At 51.4% G+C, this 23,225-nt stretch overlaps 1 pseudogene; it reads left to right on the top strand.

Annotated features, from left to right (window-relative positions):
• The first annotated feature begins 2,271 nt into the window (after nt 1–2,271).
• LOC144135447 (uncharacterized) lies at nt 2,272–3,549 on the top strand (annotated as a pseudogene).
• Nucleotides 3,550–23,225: the final 19,676 nt, after the last annotated feature.

Below are 23,225 nucleotides of genomic sequence, written 5' to 3'. Positions count from 1 at the left end.
AGGATGGCATCGCCAGCGTCAAGCACCACCTCCAGCCCAAGTCGACCCGGATCGCAGCCGCGCCTCGAGGGAAGCACGCTCATGGTGTGTTTTCCGCTGGCGCGCACGTTCCGATGCACCGAGAAGGGATGCGCTACCGCGTATGCCCCGGTCACGTGGACGTCCAGGCGGCAGTCCCTCCTTCGACACCTGGAAAGCGACCATGGCGTGCGCGTCGACCGGGTCATATACTTCTGCACCTTGTGCGAGAAGGATATTGGCCTTCGTCCGACTTTGCACGGATGCCTCGCTGGAGGGAGGTTCGAGGAGACCGCACCTGTGGACCATCGCCACAAGTGCTCTGAGTGTGCAATGTCTTTTACCACAAAAAAGGGATTGAACAATCACCGCATGTGGCACCGCAAGAAAGTGGCTTCCGAGGCTCTGCCGCCCAGTCCCGGGCCGTCGACAGCGACTCGCCCGAGGACACGCCGCTCGCCGACGCCATCTGAAGACTCCCTCCCGGAAACGGAGCCCACAGACTCGCCTCCACCAAGAAGACAGTCACCGTTATTAATGCACTCTCTTTCTCTAGGTATCTTCGAAGCAGCCGATGAGCCACCGAGCCCCGCACCAGCAACGGACATCGCCCCGTCACCTATGGAGCCTGACGTCATCATCTCGACACAAAGCGAAGCACCCACCCGGGAAGAGTCGCCGATCCCAACTCCCTCGGACGAAGAGGAGAGCCCGACGCAGCAACTAGAAGAGGAAGACGGCGGCCACGAAGACGAGGAAACCACCGACCCTGCGGCAAGACGGACTGACGACGACAACGACGGCGCCGGGGACGAAGCGACCACCGACCCTCTGGCAAACCTGACCGAGGACAACGGAGTTCTCGCCGAGCACGCCAGGCGCCTCCGGCATTCGCTGCGGGAGCCTGTTTCTGATGAGGGTTGGGATGACTTCCTTTCCGTTTTGCAGGAGGCCATCGCGGAGGTTGCGAAGGAGGTAAAGCTGCCGACGGCTCCGGCCGGAGGTAAGCCGCGCCAACTGGTCAACCCCGAAAACGCTCAGCAGATTCAGAGACTCTGCCGCAGGAATCGCCGCCGAGCGGTACGCCTGATCGTGGAAGGCGAATCTTCGCTCTGTCTGGTCCCGCTGCAAGACATTCAAGACCATTTCACGGCCACGTGGGGACCCAAGGAAGTAGACACGACCATCCTGCTAGACAAGACCAGCTACATCGATCCGGCGGAATTCCCCCTCGACGCATTCACAGAAGAAGTCCTCAGGAAGCTGCGCAAGTGCGAGAACAGCGCCCCCGGAAACGACCGCATCACCTACCAACACTGGAAAGCCACCGACCCGGAAGCCAAGTTCTTGACCGCCGTATTCAACACCTGCATCAAGTTCAAGAGAGTGCCCCAAGAATGGAAGGAGTCTCGGACGATACTGATTCACAAGAAGGGAGAGGAGCAAGACATCGGCAACTGGCGCCCCATCGCCCTCGGCTCGACGATCGCGAAGCTGTACGCCGGCTGCCTAGCGTCCAGGCTGCAGCGTTGGTTCGGAGAGCACGAGACCCTCTCGCGCTGCCAAAAGGGGTTCCTGCCGCACGACGGCGTGTTCGAGCACAACTTCGTGCTGCAGGAGCGCCTTGACGCGGCGCGGGCCGGCCGTGGGGAGCTCTGCGTGGCGTTCCTGGACTTCGCCAACGCCTTCGGCTCCGTCGCCCACAACGCCATCTTCGACGCCCTGCGAGGAGCCGGCGCCGGAGACGACTTCTGCGCCATCGTAGCCGACCTGTACCGCGACAACACCACCCGCATCGTGGCAAAGGACGGAGCAACGCAGTCCATCGACATCTCCGCCGGAATTCGCCAAGGCTGCCCCCTCAGCGGACTACTCTTCAACCTGGTTATCGATCCAGTGCTACGAGAAGTTCAAGGAGACGAGCGACAACACAACATCCTGGCCTACGCCGACGACCTGACCCCGCTGGCCAACAGCCCGGAAGAACTTCAAGCCCGGATCGACAAAGTAACAGCCCTCTCTTCCAGGTTGGGACTTAAACTCAACCCCGGAAAATGCAAGACCCTGCACCTCAGCGGCCGGACGCCCGTCGGAACCAGGCCGACAGTCTTCGAAATCAACGGGACGGCCATACCGACGATCAACGACTTTGAATCCCAATCTTTTCTAGGACGCCCCGTCGGATTCAGCGTATTCCCGGACACTGCAACCGTCGACGACGCCATCGGCGTAGGCCACCGCCTGCTGACCTCGATGCTCGCCCCGTGGCAGAGGTTGGACGCTGTCAAAACATTCGTATACCCAGCGCTCAACTTCTCCATGCGGTGCGGGTTGTTGGGGAAGGCAGAGTGGGAGCGCCTCGACGAAGCTCTACGACCGCTAATCAAACGCACTCTCTACCTTCCAGCAAACGCCAGCAACGACTACATCTACGGCAGCGCAGCAGCGGGCACGGCGGGAATCCCCCTGGCAGCGGAGCTCAGCGACATCTGACGCATCGACAGCGCTTTTAAACTCCTTTCTTCTCCAGAGGCAGAGGTTCGAGACCTGGCGAAACGAGCGGTCACCGAGGTCACCACCAAGAGACTGGGCCGAGAAGTGACCGAGGCGGACGTCGCTGCCTACCTCAGCGGGGAGACGGAGGGAGACTTCAGGGCGCGGGCCACGCAGCTCAAGTCCGTATGGACAGAGGCGCGAAAGGCGTCCCGGCGTCTCGAGGTCACGTGGGAAATGCGGGAAGATGGGCCCCACATCACCTGCGCCGACGTGACTCTGGCGCCGAAGCACCGAACGGAGGTTGTGAAGAAGCTGCGCTCGATCGCCACGGCCGCACGAAATCACTCTCTCCAACAGAAACCCAACCAGGGGAAAGTGATGGAGTGCGTCGCCGCCGATCCCAGCAGCTCTCATTTTATGCGTTCAGGTCTTTTCACCCGTTTCTGTGACTGGCGCTTTCTTCACAGGGCAAGGTTGAACCTCCTGCCACTCAACGGGGCCAGGCCGTGGGCACGTGCAAGCGACCAGCGGTGCAGAGCGTGCGGGCACAACCAAGAAACCCTACCCCACGTGCTCTGCCACTGCATGCGTCAGAGTGCTGCCTACACGGACCGGCACAATAAAATCGTGAACCGGCTGAAAGCGGCCGCTGGGAAGCGATTTACAGTCACCCACGACAACGGTCCCGTGGGAACGACTAACCTCAGGCCAGACCTCGTTCTGGCGCGAGGGGAGTCGGCGATCGTCATCGACGTCACTTGCCCCTTTGACAATCGCAGAACCGCCTTCGATGCGGCACTGGAGAGTAAGGTCGCCAAGTACGAACCCGTGCGCCAATACCTGCTGCGAAAATTCCAGCGGGTCAGCGTCGAGGCAATCGTTGTTGGAGCGCTCGGCTCTTGAGACCCCAACAACGATAAAGTAATGAAGAGGCTCTGTAGCAGAAGCTACTTGCGCCTCTTCAAGAAGCTGGCGGTGAGTGACACCATCGCTGCTTCACGCGAAGTCTACTCCAGACACGTGGCTGCAAAGTGAGGGGCTCGCACTTCGGTGGACCTCAGCAGTCGCGAGTTGGAAGACTTCGAACACGCACAACTGCACACTCACACCACACGAATAAAACTTACAGACGAGACTTCCGATAAAAAGGAACGAACAATAATCAGATATGCCGATGAGAAATAGGAAATGTCCCGAAACATTTCTGAAAAAACCTCTGTTCTTATCAGCTTAACACAATTCACCAGCATTCTGTTGTCCCTGACATCGGTAATACTATGCCGCAAGAGCAACATTTTTGCCCCGAAAAGCCTCTATTTGAAAATTTTTGAAATTCTTCTCTGGAACACCTGGTATGATGGCATCACCTTGATTGGTGCATGGTGTATCAATATACATAATGTCAAAATGCGTTGATAATAATTGGTGTTTGAGAAAAGGAAATGGCGCAGTATCTGTCTCATATACCGTTGGACACCTGAACCGAGCCGTAAGGGAAGGGATAATGGAGGGGCTGAGAGAAGAAAGAAAGAAGGAGGTGCCGTAGTGGAGGGCTCCGGAATAATTTCGACCACCTGGGGATCTTTAACGTGCACTGACATCGCACAGCACACGGGTGCCTTAGCGTTTTGCCGCCATAAAAACGCAGCCGCCGCGGCCGGGTTCTGCACTACGGCACCTCTTTCTTTCTTTCTTCTTTCACTCCCTCCTTTATCCCTTCCCTTACGACGCGGTTCAGGTGTCCAACGATATATGAGACAGATACTGCGTCATTTCCTTTCCCCAAAACCAATTATTATTATTATTAAGGACTATATTGAAGTGGTGTATCAGGCAAGTAGACGCGGCTTGGCCTCTCTAATGTTGAGTGCGTTCCGCACAGTGTATAGGCGACGCGCCCACCCTGCCAGGTGGAGGTCAAATTAATGGTTGATCGCGAGAGGTTGGTCACCCAATGAACGCTGCGGCCTATTGCAAATGTATTGCAAATTGCGGTCAGCGCAAATGTAGGCAGCCCACACCTCTCTCTCCCTACCGCCACGTACCTCAAAGCGCGATTGAGGAATCCACTGCCCGTGGGAGCCATTTATGCGTCTTTCTTTCCTCAAAATCATCGGATTCTAGGATGTTGTCAACGCTAACGCCAATTAATACCAAAGAACGCCAAAGGTATATAAGAAAAAATGGTGGTGGTGGCAGTGTTTTTTTTATTTAAAATAATAGTACAAAGGAAGGAAAAGGTTTTTGCTAGCCCCGGCATCTGCCATCGATATTGAAGATACCTGAGTAATGAAAATTGTTTTTTTGGGGAAAGCAAATGGCGCGGTATCGGCCGGCACCTGAACCGCGCCGTAAGGAAAGGGATAAATCAGGGAGTGAAAGAAGAAAGGAAGAAAGAGGTGCCCTAGTGGAGGGCTCCGTATTCGATTGTAAAACAATTATTGCGTCGAGGGCAGGTTGCAGGAGACACATACTAGATGGCCGCTAGCCCATGGCCGGCGGCGACCTCATTGGCCTGCTCGATTGCCCGTACTTGAATGTTAAGGTCCGAGCTGACCAGCACGGCCTCCCACCGCTCGGAAGAAGGGAGCTGTATCAACTCCGCCGGAGGGGGATCATTTACGCAGTTCCAGATAATGTGGTCGTATGTGGCCCTTTCACCACATTTATGGCAGTCTGGGTCGTACTGGCCAGGGTACATGAGGGCAAGCACTGCCGGATTCAGAAGGGAGCGTGATTGCAGTCGGCGCCAGGTAACTTCCTGCGCTTGTGTTAACGATTTGTGGGGAGGGGCATATGCGCGCCTCTCCAGCCTAAAGTGATGGGTGATGTCATGAAATGAGATCAACCCGTCCCTCGTGAAATTCGTGTCGGAGGGCGCGCTCACTGCCCGGTCGACGAATCCTCGGGCTTGCGCGTGAGCCGCCTCGTTCCCTGGATTAGACGAGTGGGCCGGGACCCAGATCAATTCAATTTCTCTAATCGGAAGGGGGGTGTTTTCAAGGATGCGGAGTGAGGTAGATGTGATACGGCCCCTTGCGAAATTGCGAATGGCTGTTTTGGAGTCGCTGAATATAATATCAGCACGCGTGTTCGCTATATGTAAGTCTATTGCCGCTTCCTCCGCCGTCTCGGAGGAGGTGGTTTCTATCGAAGCGGCCGCCAACGGGGCGCCGTTCCCGTTCACCGCGACAAGTGCAAACGCTTTTATCTGGGTTTTCCGGTATTCCGCTGCGTCCACGTACACCACATTGTCGTTCCGGTCGTGTGTGGTGTGTAGGGCGCGAGTCCTCGCTGTGCGTCGGCCTTCGTGGTGCGCGGGGTGCATGTTCTTGGGTAGGTAGTTTAACCAAGAGAGCTTTCCTGATGTGCGTGGGTAACTGCGTTTTCGAGCCCTTTTCTGGGAGCTGTTCGCACATCTTTAGTCTGTATAGCATGGCCCTTCCCGCGCTAGTACGAGTGAGTCGTCCGAGCTGGGAAAGGAGGTGCGCCTCGCACAGCTCCGAGTGTGTTGTGTACCTCAAGGGCCAACAACCTATCCGTGGACGCACTGTGCGGGAGCCCATGGGCCGCCTTGTAGGCGTGCCGGATAGCAGCGTCGACCATATTCCTTGCCTAGCACAAGCGTTGTGCCTAGCACAACAAGGGCGGTCCTCCAGCCCACGCCTCGCCCCGCGCCACGCTGCGCGGCGCTGAAAATGAGCTCGGAGGCGTCTCTGCCACCCACAACAAATGAAGTCTTGGATTCCGACATGGACTTAAACGACTCTCAAAACCGAACGGAGAACGGTCCGACGGCCAGTTCGTCTCCGGCCTCGCCACCGCCTATTACCCCTCTGCACAAAGGCTGGAAGATAGCCTTGAGCAGACATCAAAAAAGGAAGCTTCGCAAAGCAGCCCGGACTGAAACCAACAGCCAAGTGCAGGGCAGCACCGACTCCCAGGACCCCCCACCAAATCAAAAACATCCTACGCCAAAGGAACGCGGCCTTCGAGTCCGCCTTCCACCTCTACCGCAAACGGACATCAAAATCGTGATTCGACCTCGCCGAGGACTCCCTTTAAAGAACTTTTCAAATCTCGATCTTGCTCAAGCAGTAAGCAACGCCGGTCCAGAACCGCAGCAGGTGGAAGGAAGGTACCTCCTCCGCCCCCACTACGGTTCAAATATCCTCGTAGCGAGCACTCCGCACGCAGAAGTTGCCAACGAACTTCGACAAATCAAGACACGGTCCCTTGGAGACCTCACTCATGACGTGACGCCTACATACCTTTCACAGAGCACGACAGACGGGGCGTAATCCACGGAATTCCGGACCACGTGACACCGGAAGCTCTCCAGACGGGCCTATATACATCCGCTCACGCGGGACAACCTTACTCGACGTACGACGCATGGGAAAAACATCGTCAATGCTGATCGCTTTCAACGGCCCGACCACCCCCAAAGTTGTGTGCTTCAAGAGCGCGGAGTTTCGTTGCCATATGTACCGCCCAGCACGACAATTCTGCTATGTGTGCATGCAGCCGGGTCATCGCTCCGATGTGTGCCCCACACCAGACCTTGCGGCCTGCCGGAAATGCGGGGCCCAAAATCCTCCTCACGGACATCAGTGCCTGCCGGAGTGTGCTCTGTGCGGAGGAACACACGAAACCGGCAGCAAGGAGTGCCCCAATCGGTTCAAACCACTCAAGCAAAAGCCACCATCCGTCCGATCCTCCACCCCAGCCATCAAGGAATAACACCGGTGCAGGAAAGACAACCAGGCCCGAACTCGGACGCCGCGCTGGTTCAGCACGGACGACGAGTCATCCAGCCAAAGCTGCAGCAGTAGGAGCAGATCGAGATCCGTCACCACCAACCGGTCAACCCCTCCTCCGCCTGCACCCAAGCAAAAAAAGGAAATTAGCCGGCCACACCAGGGGCAAGCCAAGGCCACGGACAAAAAGGTGAGCAGGGCAGAGCTCGTTAAGAACTCTCCCACTGTTCCTTCGAACACACCCACTCCACCCAAATGCTCAGACTGCGCAAAAATGGCACACACTATCGACACGCTACAATCCCAGGTAGCGGAGCTAGCCCGCAAGTGCACTCCTCTCACCACCCCCCCATGTCCAACCTCCCTCACCTCCCGCGCCCCGGGACGTTGAGACTTCCCCCAAACCACTTCTACCACCAGTGGCGACACCCACTCCCACACCTCGCCAACCGACAACCACCGCCCTCCCCAACAAATATGAAGAAAGAGGGACGCCTCTTGAATAGCATTATGAACAACTTAAACCCCCTTCTCACAACATTCACCTCCCAGCTCTCAGCCCAAATCGCACAAATATAAAGGCGCGCATCTGGACGCACATGACGCCCAATTTGTTACCCTATAAGCACTGATAAACACCAAAGCCCCTAGCAAAAAACGTGTTACCAGCTCTGACAACCCTCGAGCAAAAACCTACCGGTCCGCGACCGCGGCGGTCGCTATGAGTAGCGACAACGAATCTGTCAGGAGCTTTACCAGCCACCAGGATGGCTCCGCTCTCTAAATCAGGCACTCCTGACCGCCTATAGATCTGGCAATGGAATTGCCGAAGTTTCAGGAGAAAACAAAGCTCCTTGAAACAATACATATGTGTAACCCCCATTCGACCCGATATAATCTGCCTGCAAGAGGTAGGAGCCGACCCGGCGCCGACTCTCCCAGGATATTACACAGTCCACAACGCGAGCTCGCCAAAAGTTGCCACCCTTGTTTCTAAGGACATCACGGTGGTCGAACACTCCTTGAGAGAACAGGAGATCAACTACAACATGATCGAGGTCATTCCCAACAAGAGGGGCCGCAAGAGCACCTTCTTTCTGAACGTGTATCACCCCCCACGAGCAACCAAGGCCGATTTCTCTAACATACTTCAAGAGGCAGATCAGCTAGCTGTTTCGCATCAGCTTATCGCACTCGGTAACTTTAACGCCCCCCTCCCCCCCCACCCCACACACATAGGGAATGGGGCTACAAAACGAACTCGCTGCGTGGTCTGAGCGTGGTACGAGCTCGGGATGCCCTGGGCCTGGAAATACTGATCCTTTATACCCAACTCGCGAAGGAAACAGCGTCACGCGCGATTCATGCCCTGACCTTAGAATCGTCAAGAACATCCATAACGCTACGTGGACAAATCTCGGAGAGAGCTTAGGTAGCGACCACTACATCGTGAGCACGTCTATCACCACCGCAAACATTCGTCGCACCCTGGGAACAGCCAAAGTCACGGACTGGACTAAATGCCGTCCACAGCCCGTTCCGGAAGACCCCATTCAATCAATCAGCGAATGGAGTGAACAGATTCGGAAAGCACGCAAGGAGGCCACCACCGAAGTACAATGCACACCCGATAATCCGGCGGTCTATCGTCACCTTCTGAAGTTGTGGCTGACCCGACGGACTCTGGTTCGCAGATGGAAACGCCAACGCCTCAATCGTGCCCTGAGACTCCGCATATCACAGATCACGGCAGAAGCACAAGAGTATGCACAACACGTCTCTCAGCAGAATTGGCAGGAATTTTGCGAGTCACTACGTGTCACGTTGGGGACCTCCCGCACCTGGGCGATCCTCCGCAGCCTCGTCGATCCGCAAACATCGCGGTCTGCCACTAACCGTACACTTAAGAAAATCGCTCATCACCCCGGAGACGACGCGGCCCTCCTCACCGCCCTCAAAACCAAATACATCGGCACCCCCCCCCATCCTCCCAGCACAATCTCGTACACGGGAGGCCGAAATGAGAAGCTGGACGCCCCCATCACCACTGCCTAGGTTTACGCCGCTGCTCGATTCGACCTGCCACACGCAACACGGCAGCTGGCGCGGGCAAGATCACAAATGGGATGATTCGAAACCTGGGCAAGTCGCAGATCGAGGTCCTCACTACTTACATAAATGACACCCTATGGGAGGCGGGAGAACTCCCTGCGGAGTGGAAACACTCCGAAATCGTTACTATCCCAAAACCAGGCAAACCGCCAAGCCTGGAAGCATTACGACCCATCTCCCCCACCTCTTGCCTGGGCAAACTATACGAGCGCGTTATCCAGACCCGCCTCCAAAACTACATAGAGGACAACAACCTCTTTCCACCCACTATGATCGGCTTCAGGAAAGGTCTTTCTACCCAAGACGCTTTCCTCCTTCTCAAGGAAGAAGTACTCAGTAACATCTCGAGAGGCGGCGAGCACCTAATTATGGCACTTGATCTGAAAGGCGCTTTTGACAACGTTTCTCACGACGCCATCTTGAAAGAGCTCAACGCCCTCGACGGCGGACCCAAGACCTTCAACTACATCAAAAACTTCCTCAGCAACCGCACGGCCACGATTGGCATGGGAGATGTCCGCTCATGCACAGAGCAGACACCCAACAAAGACACTCCCCAAGGCTCTATCATCTCTCCTCTTCAATATAGCTATGATCGGCATGGCAAAAGCACTCGAGGCTATTGAAGGCATCGGCTATACAATCTACGCCGATGATATTACCATCTGGTTCACCTGGGGTTCCCTTGCCGACAAAGAAAACACCCTACAAGAGGCAGTCAATTGCGTAGAAAGACAAGCAGCAAATTGCGGCCTCCGCTGCGCATCCGACAAATCCGAAATTATTCGCATTCAGGGCTATGCCTACAAATCTCCCGGCGACATCGAGGTTTACTTCGAAGGCACGAGAATAAAGGAAGTCCCTCTTATTCGCATCCTGGGCCTTTGGCTTCAGAGCGACAGGAAAGCCAACCACACGTTACAGCGTCTCCGGACAACTGCCCTCCAGATCTCCCGCATGATTCGGCGCATCACCCGCAACCGAAAAGGCATGAGAGAGGAGGATACAATTCGACTGATACAGGCTCTAGTTATGAGCCGCCTGTCATACGGTTTCGCATTCCTACCACTTCTGGGGAATGAGCGAGACAAAGCAGACACCATCATCCGTACCGACTACAAACATGCGTTACGCCTCCCCATGTACACGGCCAGTTGCCACCTCGAGGACCTGGGACTGACCAACACAATATAAGAAATTCGAGAAGCCGTCCTAGCATCGCAAAAGGAACGCCTCCTCACCACCAAAGCTGGAAGCGCAATCTTAGAAAGAGTGGGTTCCCCGGCTGACATACGCGCCGTCCAGGACAACCGAGACCTACCCTCAACTCTGCGAACTCGCGTGTATGTAGCTCCACTCCCAAAGAACATGCACTCGGACTCACAAAAGGGACGACGGAAGGCGCGAGTGGACTACCTGCGCCGCACACATCGACAGGCACAAAATGCTGTATACGTCGACGCAGCCATGTACCCCAATTCAACAAACGCGGTGGCGGTCGTCTTGGACACCAATTTCAAGGAAATCGCCAGCGCCTCCCTACGACACTGCTCTCCCACAGTAGCAGAAACTGCTGCAATTGCCCTCGCAATCCAGCACGGCGATGCTACGGGAAATGAGCTAAAAATTATTAACGACTCCCAGTCCGCGTGTCGCCTCTTCCTCTCTGTCAGACTTCCACACTCCGTCGCTCCCATTCTGACTACCCCACAAGTTCAAAATTCCACATGCAAGCACCAAATCACTTGGACTCCTGGGCACGAGGGACTCGAGGGAAATGAGGTCGCGGACAGTCTCGCTAGAGGATATACTAACCCAGCGACTAACCTCCTCGACCTCACCCCTCTCCCCTCTACGTACGGCGAGCGCCTCCTCCTTATCCGAACACAAAGACAAGTCTATCCCCCACCACACCGTAAGCTAACGGTGGCAAAGGCGAGGGAATGGCGACAACTTCTGACGAACACCTTTCCTAACCTACACAAGTACCACATCATCTTCCCCGACAGATATGACAGAATATGCCCCTGGTGTGGCGGAATTCCAACAACATATCATGTAACATGGGGCTGCTCCGGTCCCAAGCCCCCCGAACTAGACAAACATCACTCCGAGGAACAGTGGGAGTCTGCCCTGCTCAGCTCTGACTTGGCGACGTAGCGAACGCTGATAACCCAAGCAAGAGCAACTGCGGTAGACATTGGGGTCCTGAAATAAGGACTCCACCCAGAATCTGTATTTTCGCCTCTCTATCCTACCTTTTAGGAATAAATGTTTTCTACTACTCCTACTACTTGCCGCGAGCTGCAGTTGCAGGTAAGGGAGGGAGTAGACGATCCTGCTCAGCACGAAAGCCTGCACAAGTCGACATAGATCTTTCTCTTTCATGCCTCGTCTTTTGCTGGAGATCCGTCTGGTTAGCCGCACAATCTGATTGACTGTGGCCGTGAGTCTGTTGATTGTTTCGATGTTTTTGCGATTGTTCTGTATGTTCCTGCCCAGTATGCGTATGGTTTGGACCTCCTTGACCGGTAGTCTTTGCACATATACATTCAGAGGGGTCGGCGGGGTCTGGCTTGCGTTTCTACCGCGTGGCTTGGCCCTAAGAACCAGCAGTTCCGATTTCGAGTGCTAGCATTCAAGGCCCGCTTCCGACGCGTAAGTTTCGATTATGTCAACCGCCTGCTGCGGGTATGTTCTACTTGGCCGTCATTCCCAGTGGTTACCCACAGGGTGATGTCGTCCGCGTATATGGAGTGCTGTAGCCCCGGCAAGGCGGCGAGTTTGGGGGGTAGTGTTATGATCGAGTGCAAGTTTAAAGAGGGAAGGAGAGTGCACCGATCCTTGTGGCGTGCCTCGGCTTCCCAGATGAATGGGCTCCGATTTGAGGCCACCTAATGCAAGCTCTGCGGTCTGCTTGGATAGGAATGATCGGACGTGGCTTGGCCCTAAGAACCAGCAGTTCCAATTTCGAGTGCTAGCATTCAAGGCCCGCTTCCGACGCGTAAGTTTCGATTATGTCAACCGCCTGCTGGAGGGTATGTTCTACTTGGCCGTCATTCCCAGTGGTAACCCACAGGGTGATGTCGTCCGCGTATATAAAGTGCTGTAGCCCCGGCAAGGTGGCGAGTTTGGGGGGTAGTGTTATGATCGAGTGCAAGTTTAAAGAGGGAAGGAGAGAGCACCGAGCCTTGTGGCGTGCCTCGGCTTCCCAGATGAATGGGCTCCGATTTGAGGCCACCTAATGCAAGCTCTGCGGTCTGCTTGGATAGGAATGATCGGACGTAATTGAATGTCCGTTCTCCCGTGTCTATTTTAGAGAGGTTTGTGAGGATGCTCTCATGCGAGACGTTGTCGAAGGCCTTGTTCAGGTCTAGCCCGAGCACAGCCTTCGTCCCAGTTCCGCGTGGAGGGACCAGCACGTCCTTCTCAAGCTGGAGCATCACGGCTTGCGTGGACAAGCTAGCCCTAAAGCCAATCATTGTGGCAGGAAGTAAGTCGCGGTCTTCCTCGTAAATTTGTAATCGGTTAAGGATGACGTGCTCCATGAGTTTTTCGATGGAAGACGTGAGGGAGATGGGCCGCAGATTCTCGATCGAGAGTTTCTTTCCCGGTTTGGGGATGGAGCTCACCCGTGCATGCCTCCATTCCTGGAGAATCTCGCCTTCACTCCAGTAGGTGTTCATTATGTCTGTCAGAGCCGCGACAGACTTGGGGTATGGGTTTCTGAGCGTCTTGTTCCACAATCCGTCCGGTCCCGCCGCGGAGGTGGTACGGAGCTGACCCAGAACATACCAGACCTCGGCATCTACTATGTCCGCGTCCAGGGTCTCATTGGGGAGGCCTTAGTATGCGAGTAGTGTTCAGGTAGCGTTTTTCCATTTCGGCGAGTATCTCCGCGTCTGTACCCTGATACTGGCGAATTAGTCTCGTGAGTTGGTCGCGTTGTGTGGATTTTGTGTGTGTTGGGTCGAGCAGGTGGCGGAGCAAGAGCCATATCTTTTTGCATTCATTTTCCCATTCATATTATCACAAATTTTGCCCCAGTGTTTTTCTTGCAGTTCTAGCGTGTATGTTTTGATTTGGCGCTCGAGTTGCGCCATACGCTTGCGTAAGTTTCTGTTGTGCCTCTGTTTCTTCCAGCGATTTAGCAGGCTGGCGTGCGCTTCCCACATGTGGAGGAGATTAGAGTCTCTCTTTTGATGCGGCTCCTCAGTAGGCGTCTCGACCGTGGCGGTCTTGACGTCGTCTTTGAGTGCAGCGATCCACTCCCTCAGGTTGTTGATCTGACCAGGGGCAGTCTACTTTCGTATGCGTCTGAACCTATCCAAGTCGGTAATGCGAGTGCGCATGGGGTGCAGATTGTGCAATTTCGTGTCAAATGTCGTGGCTAGTATGTAATGGTCGCTTCCCAGTGTGTGTTTCGTGTTGGACCAGTTGGCGTCGCAAATGTTTTTGGAGAGTGTAAGATCCGGTGAGGTATCTATGCTAACGTTATTTGCGACCCCGTGTTTTCCTGGGGATCGTCAAGAATGGTGAGGCCCATTTTTTGGATGGTTTGCCACAGCTTGGTGCCCTTGGGGCTGTTTCTGCGATAACCCCAAGCTGAATGTTGGGCGTTAAAGTCGCCTACCACCAGGAGTTGTGCCCTGGCAGCCAGGTGCGTGGCTTTAAGCAGTAGGTCGGGAATGTCTGAACCTCTGTCTTTCGGGGAACTGTAGAAGTTCAGAATAGATTTGCGTCTCCCTTTTTACTGGGCGCAATTTCTAGTAACGTGTATTGTTCGTATTGCATTGCTCCAAAAATAAATTCAATATCTTGGGTCCAAATGGGACCCGTAGCAGATTTTAAATCAGAACCAACCAACCTGGAAGAGCCCCAATGGTGAGATTAAAAATGAAATCGACTTCATACTATGCGCTAAACCTGGCATCATTCAGGATGTGGCCCGTCCTCGGTAAGGTGCGTTGTAGCGACCACAGAATGGTAAGGTCTAGAATAAGCTTAGACTTGAAGAGGGAACGGTAGAAGCTAGTGAAGAAGAAGACCATTAACGAGTTAGCCGTAAGGGGGAAAGCACAGGAGTTTAGGATAGCGCTGCAGAACAGATATTCGGCTTTAACTGAGGAAGATGATCTTGATGTTCATTCAATGCACGATAATCTGACATCAATCATTACGGAGTGCGCAGTAGAAGTAGGCGGTAGGACAGTTGGAAAAGATACCGGGAAGCTATCTCAGGTGACGAAAGATCTGATTAAGAAGCGCCAAAACATGAGGGCATCTAACCCTACCGATAGAATAGAACTAACGGAGCTATCAAAGTTAATAAATAAGCGCAAGGTAGCCGACATAAGGAAGTTTAATATGGAGAGAATCGAGCATGCTATAAAGAACGGACGTAGCCTAAAAACAGTGAAGAGGAAACTAGGCATAGGTAAAAACCAGATGTATGCATTAAGAGACAAGCAGGGTAATGTCATTAGCAATATGGATAAGATAGTTAACATATCCGAAGAGTTCTACACAGACCTGTACAGTAGCCAATGTAATCAGAGCGTTAATGAGAAAGACAGCAGTGCACAGCAATGCGTCATCCCGCCATTAACGAAAGATGAAGTAAAGAAAGCCTTAGAAGCAATGAAAAGGGGAAAAGCAGCTGGGGAGGATCAGGTAACAGCAGATCTGTTGAAGGATGGAGGGGACATCGTGCTAGAAAAACTAGCCACCCTGTATACGCAATGCCTTATGACCTCGACTGTACCAGAAGCTTGGAAGAATGCAAACATTATCTTAATTCATAAGAAGGGAGACGCCAAGGACTTGAAAAATTACAGGCCGATCAGCTTACTATCCGTTGCCTACAAAGTATTTACTAAGGTAATCGCTAATAGAGTCAGGGCAACGTTAGACTTTAATCAACCAAATGATCAGGCAGGCTTTCGTAAAGGATATTCCACAATAGCTCATATTCACACTATCAATCAGGTGATAGAAAAATGCGCGGAATATAACCAACCTCTATATATAGCTTTCATTGATTACGAGAAAGCATTCGACTCAGTAAAAACCTCAGCAGTCATACAGGCATTGCGTAATCAGGGGGTAGAAGAGCCTTATGTCAAAATACTGGAAGATATATATAGCAACTGCACAGCTACTATAGTCCTCCATAAAGTCAGCAATAAAATTCCAATAAGGAAGGGCGTCAGGCAAGGAGACACGATCTCGCCAATGCTGTTCACCGCATGTTTGCAGGAGGTATTTCTAGGCCTGAATTGGGAGCAGTTGGGAATAAGAATAAATGGAGAATACCTAAATAATCTTCGATTTGCTGATGACATTGCCTTGCTGAGTCACTCAGGAGGTGAACTGCAAATTATGATCAATGAGTTAGACAGGCAGAGCAGATCGATGGGTCTAAAAATTAACATGCAGAAAACCAAGGTAATGTTCAACAGCCTAGCAAGGGAACAACAGTTCACAATTGGCAGCGAGAGTCTAGAAATTGTGCCGGAATACGTCTACTTAGGGCAGGTAGTGATAGCTGATCCGGATCATGAGAGGGAGATAACTAGAAGGATAAGAATGGGGTGGAGCGCATATGGCAAATTCTCGCAGATCATGAGTGGCAGTTTACCAATTTCCCTCAAGAGGAAAGTGTACAACAGCATAATCTTACCGGTACTCACCTACGGGGCAGAAACGTGGAGGCTAACGAAAAGAGTTCAGCTTAAGTTAAGGACAACGCAGCGAGCCATGGATAGAAAATTGATAGGTGTAACGTTAAGAGATCGGAAGCGGGCAGAGTGGGTGAGGGAACAAACACGGGTTAATGACATCCTAGTCGAAATCAAGAGAAAGAAATGGGCTTGGGCAGGGCATGTAATGCGAAGGCAAGATAACCGCTGGTCCTTAAGGGTAACGGAGTGGATTCCAAGAGAAAGTAAGCGTAGCAGGGGGCGGCAGAAGGTTAGGTGGGCGGATGAGATTAAGAAGTTTGCAGGCAAAGGGTGGATGCAGCTGGCAAAGGATAGGGTTAATTGGAGAGACTTGGGAGAGGCCTTTGCCCTGCAGTGGGTGTAGTAAGGCTGATGATGATGATGATGATGAACCAACCAACCACCACCTCCTCTGAGCGCTAGAGTAAGGGCGGCATGCACGTAGCAAATAAGACAGTCCTATTCGAAGTTTAATCTTTATTCGCGGCGTGTAGACCTCTCTCGGTTTTGAGAAACGGAAAGGAGCATAGCTAGTTCACGTCGATGGACGCCTCAAGTGCGCCACGAAGGCTGACAAAAACACTGAGTTGCACAGTGGCCGGGTTCGAACCCTACCGCGGCGGCAGCGTTTCGATGGAGGCGAAACGCAAAAGGCGCCTGTGTGCTGCGCCATGTCCGTGCACATTAAATATACCCAGGTGATCGAAATTAATTCCGGAGACCTCCACTACGGCACCTCTTTCTTCCTTTCTTCTGTCACTCCCTCCTTTATCCATTTTCCTTACGGCGCGCTTCGGGTGTCCACCGAGGTATGTGAGACAGTTACCATGCCATTTCCTTCCTAAAAAAACCAAGTTTATTCCCAGCTTTTTAGTGGGCATTCGTGGTGCGCTGGTATTGATGGCCTATGTGCTTGAAAGCAAACAACATACGCGAGAGAGGCTTTATACCATCCAGCCTAGGTTTCTGACTTCCATCGGCGAAATCCGTGGTTGCGGCTAAAAGTAACTACGCATTAAAAATGGCTTTGGCCATCTGCGTGGTAAACACCTCCCGCACGACTGCAGTCACAATAATAAAGGACAGCTATTTCAGCTATTGCATCCTCTCTCTTCCTCCTCGCCGATGTAACTTTCTTAGCTTCCTCCTAAATTTCTGTCTTTTTGACGGCGCGTTGTAGGTGTCCACCGAGAGTCACCTTTCCTTTTAACCAATATCAGTATTCGCTCGTCGGCTTGCGCGATTCACTTCCGCGATGCACCATCGTAAATGTGTATTTGTTTGCCCTCAGTTTCCGCAAATTAAAAGATTGGCGCAGCATCCTTGGGATCAGTTCCGCCACTGGCCTATATTTGAACGAGCCGCGAGAAACCTAAAGGTGACGTCTTGACATGCAACCAGGCCGGCACAGCTCTGTGTGTTCTCCTTAATTACGTGCTGGCAGCGCGCAGATCTGATTTGATTTTGCTGTAGCGCTGTGTGGTCTAGAAAAAAGTTCATATTGTTCATTATAAGGTGGGGGAGTAGACCCCCCCCCGTATCCATTCACTGGTGTTTTATTTCGGATCTTCATTAATAAGATCATTGCCGATGCCGCTTACGCGCCCAACATCATCCGTAAATGGCTTACTGGCCCTCGCTGACATCAAGGGGACAATACTGACGTTGAGGAGTGCCCGTACTGTGGCTGTGCGTGTATAGTGCTGACCTGTACCACCTAGTTTGGTATTGTTCAGAGTTCCGCAAGGAACGCGACGACCTCACCGCCAAGCATGGTTTTCCCACCGATGGCGAGGACCTTCGTGCATTGACCAGAGCGGGAGCGAACGGCATCTGGGAAGGTATTGGCAAATATACTAAGATAAGTGGCCTCTACAAAGCAGTGAAATTCGTGGTTAGACCACCCATGCCGTCCCTTCTTGTATCAATATACCTATACTTTTCCCTTCCTTAACAACCCTATCCCTCAGCAAACGGCCTTGAGCCTGCCTTTCTAAATAAACAGCTCATTCATTCATTCATTCATTCATTCATTCATTCATTCATTCATTCATTCATTTATTCATTTGTTTTGACTGGTGGTCATGCATTGTGTACATTTTATGTGCGGCCGAGGTGCCTAGTTAAACGAGTACCATGGCGCTCCTTTGGCTTTTTGTTCTGGACCTGTACTCGAACAGCTCCCCTCCCAGGTATGATCGTCCAGATTATTTTTAACCGTTAATAAACTTCCCTTTGTGTAGGTCTCTGCTGGCCTACATGGTTCTTTATCTTCCTACGCACCAGCGGTTCCCACCGCCAGAGACGGTTTGTTGATTTGACTGACTGAAGGCTTCTTCGCACCAGGGGTGCTCTGTCAGAGACGCTCTTACGACGAATTAAGATGCAGGTATTAAAGGGAATTGCCCTGCTTGTATCTTAAAGCATACATCTGGTTTTACCTATGCCTAGTTTCCTCTTCAGTGTTTTAGGCTACCTCCGTTCTTTATAGCATGCTCGATTCTCTCCATATTAAACTTCCTTATGTCGGCTACCTTGCGCTTATGTATTAACTTTGATAGCTCCGTTAGTTCTATTCTATCGGTAGGGTTAGATGCCCTCATGTTTTGGCGCTTCTTAATCAGATCTTTCGTCACCTGAAATAGCTTCCCGGTATCTTTCCGAAATGTCCTACCGCCTACTTCTACTGCGCACTCCGTAATTATTGATGTCAGATTATCGTGCATTGAATGAACATCAAGATCATCTTCCTCAGTTAAAGCCGAATATCTGTTTTGCAGCGCTATCCTAAACTCCTGTGCTTTCCCTCTTACGGCTAACTCGTTAATGGTCTTCTTCTTCACTAGCTTCTTCCGTTCCCTCTTCAAGTCTAAGCTAATTCTAGACCTTACCATTCTGTGCTCGCTACAACACACCTTTCCGAGGACGGCCACATCCTGAATGATGCCAGGTTTAGCGCATAGTATGAAGTCTATTTCATTTTTAATATCACCATTGGGGCTCTTCCAGGTCCACTTCCTGTTTTCTCGTTTGCGGAAGAAGGTATTCATGATCCGTAAATTATTTCTATCCGCGAATTCGACTAATAGCTCTCCCCTGCTATTTCTAGAGCCTATCCCATAGTCACCTACCGCGTGGTCGTCAGCCTGCTTCTTGCCCACCTTCGCATTGAAGTCGCCCATCAGTACAGTGTACTGCGATTTTACTTTATTCATTGCCGATTCTACGTCCTCATAGAAACTTTCAACGGTCTGGTCATCATGGCTGGATGTGGGTGCGCAGGCCTGCACCACTTTCAGCTTGTACCTCCTATTCAGCCTAATTGCTATAGCTGCTACCTTCTCGTTAATACTGTAGAGCTCCTCTATATTGCCAGCTATATCCTTATTAATGAGAAATCCCACACCTAGTTCTCGTCTATCCTCTAACCCGCGATAGCACAGTATGTGTCCGTCCTTTAGTGCTGTATACGCCTCACCTGTCCTCCTAACTTCGCTAAGCCCTATCACATCCCATTTAATTCCCGCTAGTTCCTCGAACAGCACTGCTAGGCTAGCCTCACTAGCTAAAGTTCTAGCGTTAAACGTTGCCAGGTTCAGATTCCAATGGCGGCTTGTCCGGAGACAGAGATTCTTAGCACCCTCCGCTGCGTCACAGGTCTGACCGCCGCCGTGGACAGTTGCTCCGCAGCCGCTGGGGACTGAGGGCCGGGGGTCAATTGGTTTGATCATAGACGGCTGTGGCCAAGTACTACACCAGGGTGGCCAAATGCTGCTCTGGTGAGAGAGTGCGTTGTCGGTTCTGGTCACCGAGATCAGGCCGCACTCCAGGTCTGGTTATGATATTCCATCGACACGCGGATTTTTTTTTAAACCCGGTGGAGAATTGCGCGGCACCAGGATTTGAACCCCGGTCCTCTTGCACGCGAGGCTGATGTTCGACCTCTACGCCATCGCTGCAGCTCGTCATTAGCAATGTCATTAGCAATATGGATAAGATAGTTAACGTAGCCGAAGAGTTCTACACAGACCTGTACAGTAGCCAATGTAATCAGAGCGTTAATGAGAAAGACAGCAGTGCACAGCAATGCGTCATCCCACCAGTAACGAAAGATGAAGTAAAGAAAGCCTTAGAAGCAATGAAAAGGGGAAAAGCAGCTGGGGAGGATCAGGTAACAGCAGATCTGTTGAAGGATGGAGGGGACATCGTGCTAGAAAAACTAGCCACCCTGTATACGCAATGCCTTATGACCTCGACTGTACCAGAAGCTTGGAAGAATGCAAACATGATCTTAATTCATAAGAAGGGAGACGCCAAGGACTTGAAAAATTACAGGCCGATCAGCTTACCATCCGTTGCCTACAAAGTATTTACTAAGGTAATCGCTAATAGAGTCAGGGCAACGTTAGACTTTAATCAACCAAATGATCAGGCAGGCTTTCGTAAAGGATATTCCACAATAGATCATATTCACACTATCAATCAGGTGATAGAGAAATGCGCAGAATATAACCAACCTCTATATATAGCTTTCATTGATTACGAGAAAGCATTGAACTCAGTGGAAATTTCAGCAGTCATACAGGCATTGCGTAATCAGGGGGTAGAAGAGCCTTATGTCAAAATACTGGAAGATATATATAGCAACTGCACAGCTACTATAGTCCTCCATGAAGTCAGCAATAAAATTCCAATAAGGAAGGGCGTCAGGCAAGGAGACACGATCTCGCCAATGCTGTTCACCGCATGTTTACAGGAGGTATTTCGAGGCCTGAATTGGGAACAGTTGGGAATAAGAATGAATGGAGAATACCTAAATAATCTGCGATTTGCTGATGACATTGCCTTATTGAGTCACTCAGGAGGTGAACTGCAAATCATGATAAATGAGTTAGACAGGCAGAGCAGATCGATAGGTCTAAAAATTAACATGCAGAAAACCAAGGTAATGTTCAACAGCCTAGCAAGGGAACAACAGTTCACAATTGGCAGCGAGAGCCTAGAAATTGTGACGAAATACGTCTACTTAGGGCAGGTAGTGACAGCTGATCCGGATCATGAGAGGGAGATAACTAGAAGGATAAGAATGGGGTGGAGCGCATATGGCAAATTCTCGCAGATCATGAGTGGCAGTTTACCAATTTCCCTCAAGAGGAAAGTGTACAACAGCATAATCTTACCGGTATTCACCTACGGGGCAGAAACGTGGAGGCTAACGAAAAGAGTTCAGCTTAAGTTAAGGACAACGCAGCGAGCCATGGAAAGAAAAATGATATGTGTAACGTTAAGAGATCGGAAGCGGGCAGAGTGGGTGAGGGAACAAACGCGGGTTAATGACATCCTAGTCGAAATCAAGAGAAAGAAATGGGCTTGGGCAGGACATATAATCCGAAGGCAAGATAACCGCTGGTCCTTGAGGGTAACGGAGTGGATTCCAAGAGAAAGTAGGCGCAGCAGGGGGCGGCAGAAGGTTAGGTGGGCGGATGAGATTAAGAAGTTTGCAGGCAAAGGGTGGATGCAGCTGGCAAAGGATAGGGTTAATTGGAGAGACATGGGAGAGGCCTTTGCCCTGCAGTGGGTGTAGCAAGGCTGACGATGATGATGATGATGATTAAAGGGAATTCGACTTGACTGTTTTATATACAAAAATTTACACTCCATAAAAGTTAATGCACAAGAGACGATTCAAGCGGCAAAAAGGTTAAACAACAAAAAGGTGGAACTCGGCATAGCCGAAGATGCATTACATCTGACCATAGGCCAGCACAATTTTCCAGGGCTCCGGGTCCTGGTTTTAATCACCTAATGGCCCAGCCCACATTCGGTAAGGTCTAACCATGTCAAACTATTAACGTGATGGATTAACACGTGTATGGCCCGCCCTCCAATTTCCGTAAGGTATATAACCCTCTCTCTGAAGTAAACACGACAAAAATAGACATCAATTTCACTTCAAAAACCCCGTTTTCTCAGAAAAGCGCCACAAAACCATTGGACCACTGGGTTGCCTGCCCCGCCCGGCAGCCATTTCAGTATTAACAAAACAATCTCTCCCGCAAAGAAAAAAAGACAAAAACAATAGGCCTATTAGCGCTATCGCCCTGAAATGAATGTGATTAAGAATGATTCAGCTATAATGAATAAAAGAACCGATAACGAATTGATATTGAACAAGAATAGAATCAGAATACGATTAAAATTTAAAAAAATCAGAATTGGTATAGATTTGCGAATGAAAGGAAAATACTGTCGCATCTACTCTGCATCAACCCAATTTACCGCCCTTCCAATTTACGCTCCGCTGCTGCGCGGGCTTCAACTGCATGACGTTGTGGAGGATTCCGTAAACAGTCCGTTATAGATTTAAGTCGGCAGTTAAACACTCAATGCTGTTTTTATCGAAAATGCAACTACAATATTACGAAGTTCTTGTTTATCTTCCAGGTTTAGAAAAAAAAAACTCGCTGGTAAGGCCAATCTGAGCTGTCTGGGGGAGGAGCGTGTGATTGAATTCCCAGGCACTTCGAAGACCTGTGGAAAGACTAACTATACCTCAAGGCGCGGATTGTTACTCCCTGTAGTTGAAAACATCTTGAGCTTCTCATTTTCATCTTCATCAGTTTGTGAGGCTTAAGCTCAAATGACGATCTTATGTTCAAAGCCTCGGTTGGGGCTCATCGAGTATCGCAATTAAAGCGCGTGAGCGTAGCATGTCTTAACATCTCCATTCATGTAACCACGTGAAATGAAAAAAAAAACAGACAGGGATCACGATTGTTGCCGGGTGCACTTTTCTTTCGCTGCTAAGTTAACACATTTCGCTGCCAAAGGATCTCTACCACGAGAACCAAACCTTCTCATATCTCTGCCGGAGTGAGAGTCGATAAACACCTGTGGAGATTCGGGAACGAGCACCTCTGTATGGTTGCAGGGGAGCTGTGATGGTTTAAGAGCAATAAAATTGCCCCGAGAAGATTTTAGCGCCCTCGTTTCTTCGTTCTCTAAACTTCGATTAACAACGCTGTCGCGTTTCATGCGAAGCCGAGCTCTCTAGTTGTATGCTCCAGAACCAGCGAAACCTGAGCGCTGCTACCAGGAATGCCGAACAGTGCTTGTC

The sequence above is a fragment of the Amblyomma americanum genome, chromosome 1 (genome assembly GCF_052857255.1).
Source record: "Amblyomma americanum isolate KBUSLIRL-KWMA chromosome 1, ASM5285725v1, whole genome shotgun sequence".
Taxonomy (NCBI): domain Eukaryota; kingdom Metazoa; phylum Arthropoda; class Arachnida; order Ixodida; family Ixodidae; genus Amblyomma; species Amblyomma americanum.
The sequence above is the reverse complement of the archived record's forward strand: the minus strand, read 5'-3'. Positions and strand labels throughout refer to the sequence as shown.